The sequence below is a fragment of the Amyelois transitella genome, chromosome 23 (assembly GCF_032362555.1).
Source record: "Amyelois transitella isolate CPQ chromosome 23, ilAmyTran1.1, whole genome shotgun sequence".
In the NCBI taxonomy this organism is placed as follows: domain Eukaryota; kingdom Metazoa; phylum Arthropoda; class Insecta; order Lepidoptera; family Pyralidae; genus Amyelois; species Amyelois transitella.
Window position 1 is genome coordinate 5,948,020 of NC_083526.1, and position 6,126 is coordinate 5,954,145.

Here is a 6,126-nt window from a genome sequence, read left to right on the forward strand (position 1 = left end):
TTGTTACTCTTTCACGCAAAAACTACTGAACCGATTACCATGAAATTTGGTATGTAGGTAGCTGAAGACCCAGAATAACACATAGGCTACTTTTTATCCCAGAGTTCCCGCGGGATTGATAGGGTTTCCATGCGGACGAAGTCGCGGGCGGCCTCTAGTATGCTATAATATTGATCTTTTAAATCTGAATCGTGGACGAATGCTCATTGTCTATTTTTTATTTAATTATCTAGATATTTCATAAAAGTGGACTGTCTGACTGTCTGATTGCCTGACAAATCAACGCACTACCCAAACTGTTGGTTCTAGATATTTAAACTCGGCGTGTCGGTTTCTTTTTTGGTCTATTTATTTATTTAAAACTATATTGCACAAAAATGTTCAAAAGGCGGACATACAAGACACATAAAATACATACAAAATACATTATAAATACATATACATACATTAAATATCAAATTAGGATGACCCATTACGAGTATTGATCTGCAGAAGAAATAACCCATTCACAGCATGTTTGAAATTCATTTTATCTATCTAGAATATCTATATAGAAAAAAATATCTACTTATTTTGGGTACCTACATAATAATATATATTTTTTTCAAACTTTCAGCTTTTAGGCACACATGTCGTGGATAACAGTCTCGACCTAAGCATTGTCACTCTTATTTGGGATTGTTATCTGTCTTGTATATGTTAATAAAAATAAAAAATCTCTCAAGTACACAACCAAAGGATTACTAGAAATTGACAGAAATTAACGGGATATTGGCGTACCTACAATATTTATATGTGCCTACCCGAAATCCACGAGTTTTTATGAAGAAAGTAATGAATGTACCTATGTATGTATCATGCGAAAGAAATATGCAGATTTTGGTGAAGTTTCATGTTTGCATACCCTGTGGGACCCTACCTAAACATTCTTGTATTTCTGCGTAGCATATTATTAAAGCCTTTAGAAAAAATATACTGCAATATAATCGCTCCAACCCCTTTCAAATGCATAACCCATCTTTTTGGATCAGAGGTTAAACAGAGTAATGGAAAGTGATGTCGATAAAACCGCGTAAACCGAATGGCGGAAAATTATTAGGAATTCTTGGGCCCGAAAATTGGCGTTTCGGGGAAAATTTCACTTGCTTTGCCGTTTTTTCCCCAATATTGATAAGAGCAACCGACAAATCTTTTGACGGAGTAAGGACTGTCGGCATAAAAAGTGGGTAATTTAATTATATATTAATAAAATCTCCTTATTCTATCAGTTTTTATTGTTTGTATACTTAATCTTAACAATGAATTGAGAGATCTATATTTGTTAATTGACGTTTGGTGAAATTGCTGCAGTGTAGTTTGTTCCGCCGCTTCTTCTACCCATGCGCTTTTCTACACAAGTAGGTAGTAATAATTAGATTTAAGTGATGTGATGTCTACAAATGATACATTTTATCCAATTTTGAAAATAAATCTATTCTATTCTAAAAAGCCTAACAGCTGAACGTGGCCTATCAGCATTTCAAGACTGCTGGCTCTGTCTACCCTGCAAGGGATATAGACGTAATTATATGAATGTATGAACTCTCATAATGTGCACAAAAATGTAATAGAAAATTGGAATGTTGCTCTACAATTAGATGACTAGGGTCCAACGTAAATCTTTGTACGCAGAAGTTGATTCAGCGTTTCGGCCAAACGGGTCTATTTACTTTGCTGAGATTGCAAGGTCAATGAAACGGATATTGAGACGTTTACTCAGTCGTAGAAAAACAAAAAATTCGAGGGGAAAATAATTAAAATTCTTTTCATTTAAATATTTGATGGAATGATTACGTTTTGTATCTTGTACATATTTCAGTTCATTTTACTGCTACGAGTATATTTAGTGCTGTGTGGTTCCCGGCACTCGGCACACGGCAAAAAATAATAGGACCACTCTATCTCTTTCCCATGGATGTCGTAAAAGGCGACTAAGGGATAGGCTTACATATTTGGGATTCTTTTTTAGGCGATGGGCTAGCAAACTGTCAATATTTGAATCTCAATTATATCATTAAGCCAAATAGCTGAACGTGGCCATTCAGTCTTTTCAAGACTGTTAGCTCTGTCTACCCCGCATGGTATATAGACGTGACCATATGTATGTATGTTAGAAAAATATTGATAGCAGGGATGTATTCTCTGCTTACTTTATGACGTCTTAGGAGTAGCACAAGTCGTGATGTATGTATGACCGTTTTATTTTGTAATCAATATGTTAAAGGAAACAGTATAGAAACTGAACTAGGAACTGATTCAGAGCAATCACAGAAAAAATAATCGTAGATTTTCCGTAACAAGGAATTTTCGAAGCATTCGTGAAATTCCTTATACTTCACGTAATTAAGTTTGTAATTCCATGCCGATTACGGAGTAATAGCCGCCGCTGTAAAGGAGACGTGTTAAAATTATACTGTACATAAAGTGAAATGAGATTTCTGGGCGGGTGCGAAGGAAATTGGTTTAGTTATGAACGTAATTTTGCAATTAAAATAATATATATTTTAATATTAAATACTTATTATTTTTTTTATAAGATTGGTTTAGCTTGAATTTTTTTGATGAGAAAATTACCCCAAAATAGTGGAGAAGTTGAACCTGGGTAATTATTAAGATCAAAGAAAAAAGTAAAAGTTTTTACGCTATCCCTATTCCAGGGGGGATTTTAAAAGCTGGTTCTGGACAAATGAAACAAGACAATAACATTTCAAACATTCTACGCCAGTCCAAGAAAAAAACATTGTATACGTGCCATCTTAATGCGACGTATTAAGATAATGCCGAAAAACGTAAAATGGTGAGCTGTCAATCAAACCGGCTCTGTCTACCTCGCCAGCGATATAAATGAGACTACATGTATGTGTGTATGCTTCTCTTTATAAGTATAATAAGTAACAACTACATAATAAGTAGAGATAGTCGAATCTGCTAAGGGTTGCTATTTGTAAAGGGAGCAATGATTCGGCTCGACCGCCACCAAAGGGAAGATCTTCCGCCAGGCTAGGCGTTATACCTGGGGAATTCGTTTTGGTGGTTGTATATAGGTATGCTCCAATCCGTAAAATCTTTGCTTGCGCGATTTAGACTTTTTGCTGTTTTTGACAGATAGCGTAGCTTGATTTTGTTTTTGTGACTTATAGCGTAGAGATGTCGCCACACACTATTTGAAAATCATGAAAATCAATTCAATCTTTTCGTGACATTTTATTCTAACTAAACCACGAGAGACAAAGGAGTTATATTCATGTACTTATATGTGAAATATTTGCAATACGATGAAGTTATTTAGTACCTACCTACCATACGAGCAAATGTGCCAAATGTGTGTCGCTGCGACGAAAATATTCAATATTAATGGCACGCAATGATATTAAAAGCTTATGCGTGTTTTACCAGTTTAGGGCGGGCGCAAACGATATATTTCGCTTTCCGATCATTTGTTAGAATGACAGCCTATTACTGGTTGTCTTGGGAGGGAGAATTTATCATCTGGCAACACTGATAAGCCTGGTTGGGGGAAATCATTTGGGATTTAGGAAATTGGTTTATAATTTGTTTCAGTTTTGCGAAATGAATTGGGGATATATGTCTAACTACACTCGAGAGAATAAAAATATATTATATTTAACGCATAAAATTCAAATCGTGTAAAACATATAGAAAAATTACTAAGAAAATATGATAAATGCAACCAAATGGTTTTCCATTTAGTGGATATCTTAAATAGCATACGTAGTCGAGGGTTATAGCTATTTCATACTAATTATAAGTTTGAAAGCCTCCTCTACAAACTTGGTCTTGAGAAATTTGACACACATAAACATACTGTAAGTATAATATTTGCGTTTAACAAAAAAAAAACGCGGGCGAATCGCACGCTAGTACTAGTACGATCGAAACTAAACGAGCAAGAATATAATGAATAGCCTTCTTAATCGTCGGGAAATTCTCACTAGCGGTGACTCCTGACTGCGCTTGAGTAACGTGCAAAGTTCCCGCTACACTGTGGAACTAATCACAAAGTTTGTCAGGAGTTTGTCGTGAAAAAAGGTTAAGTGTTACACACACTTCGTCTTTATACATTATTATACAATACATACATACATACATATGGTCATGTCTATATCCCTTGTGGGCTAGACAGAGCCAACACTCTTGAAAAGACTGAATGGCCACGTTCAGCTATTTGGCTTAATGATAGAATTGAGATTCAACTAGTGACAGGTTGCTAGCCCATAACCTTTTACGACATCCATGGGAAAGAGATGGAGTGGTCCTAGTCTTTTTTGTATTGGTGCCGGGAACCACACATCTCTGACATTATTTCCTTCCTAAAGAAACCATGGCAACACTTGCTATGGCGTACATAAAGAAGGTTGCCTACGTAATGGTCCTATTCTTTTTTGTATTGGTGCCGGGAACCACACGGCAAATTGATACGTACCGTGTTAGAAATAAACGAGATTTGAATAAATAACCAGGAGTTTTATTGTAACAAAAATGACACCAGCAGATTTATTTTTTAGGAATTGACAAGCTAGACAAAAACATAGACACAAACAACAATTTCAAATTATAAATTCAACACTCTCTCCAAATTGTTGCGGTCCTTAACCTTCATAAATATGTAATACAATAATAGTACACACATATGTTAAAACAATAGACTTAAAACAATTTTTACAACATCTGACCAATTCCTAATTTATTTCTAAGATACTGATATCTAACTTTTGTTAACGCTTTCGTAAATATATCAGCACTTTGTTCAGAACTACATATATAATTCAAATCAATAATTTTTGCTTCATATTTTTCTTTAACAAATTTATATTTTATATCTATGTGTTTGCAACGTTTATGATAATTCTCATTTTTAATGACAGAAATTGCACTTTGATTATCTATGTTAAGAACAAAACAATCCTGCCTATACTCATTTATATCTAACAAAAGCCTCTTTAACCAAATAATTTCTTTCGTTGCACAACACGCAGCCATAAATTCCGCTTCTGTCGTTGACAGTGCTACGCTTTGTTGACGCTGACTCGCCCATGTTACAGCAGCACCATTTTTGATGAAAACATATCCCGTCATAGACTTTCTTGTTTCTGTATCATTTGCAAAATCAGCATCGCTGTAACATTCTACTACATTTTGTTTACTTGGTTTAAAACATAGACCATATGTCTTAGTCTCTTTTAAATATTTAAATATCTTTTTCACAGCATTCCAGTGACTATGGTCATAACAATCAAGAAATCGACTTAATAAACTCACACCAAACATGATATCAGGTCGACTAACTATAGCCAAATGCATCAAAGACCCAACTGCTTCTCTATATGGTATTTTCTTATCTACATCTGATGTATTTTTTTCTAACTTCGTGTTTGGGTCTACTGGTATACTGTTTCCATTGGCTTCACTCATATTAAACTTGCTAAGTAATTTTTCAACATATTTGGATTGATGTAAGAATATGTAGTCTTCTCCTCTGTCTATTTGAAGTCCAACAAAATTCTTAACTTCACATACTTTTACTATAAAGTTCTCCTTTAAATCATGGATAACTTTTTCTAATATTATTTCCTCTTTACAAATTATTAATCCGTCATCTACATATAATAATAAATATACTTCAGTCCCATCAAAGTTGCCAGTGTAAACACATTTATCAGAATGACTATTAGTGAAACCGAACTTCTTTAATACTGAATCAAATTTATGATTCCAGCACCTAGGTGCTTGTTTTAGGCCATATAAAGACCTTTTAAGTTTACATACAACTCCTTCAGGTACGTCTAAACCTTCAGGTGGGGACATATATATATTTTCAGTTATATCACCATAGAGAAAAGCTGTTTTGATGTCAAACTGTATCATTTTTAGATTATCTTGACATACTTTAGAAAGCAACACTCTAACGGAATCATATCTGACAGTTGGTGAAAACGTTTCCTTGTAATCTATGTCATATCTTTGTGAACATCCCATAGCCCATAATCTTGATTTGTAGATTGGTGGAGAAGTATTATCTTTTATTCTAAAAACCCACTTACAACCAATAATTTTTGCACCATCAGG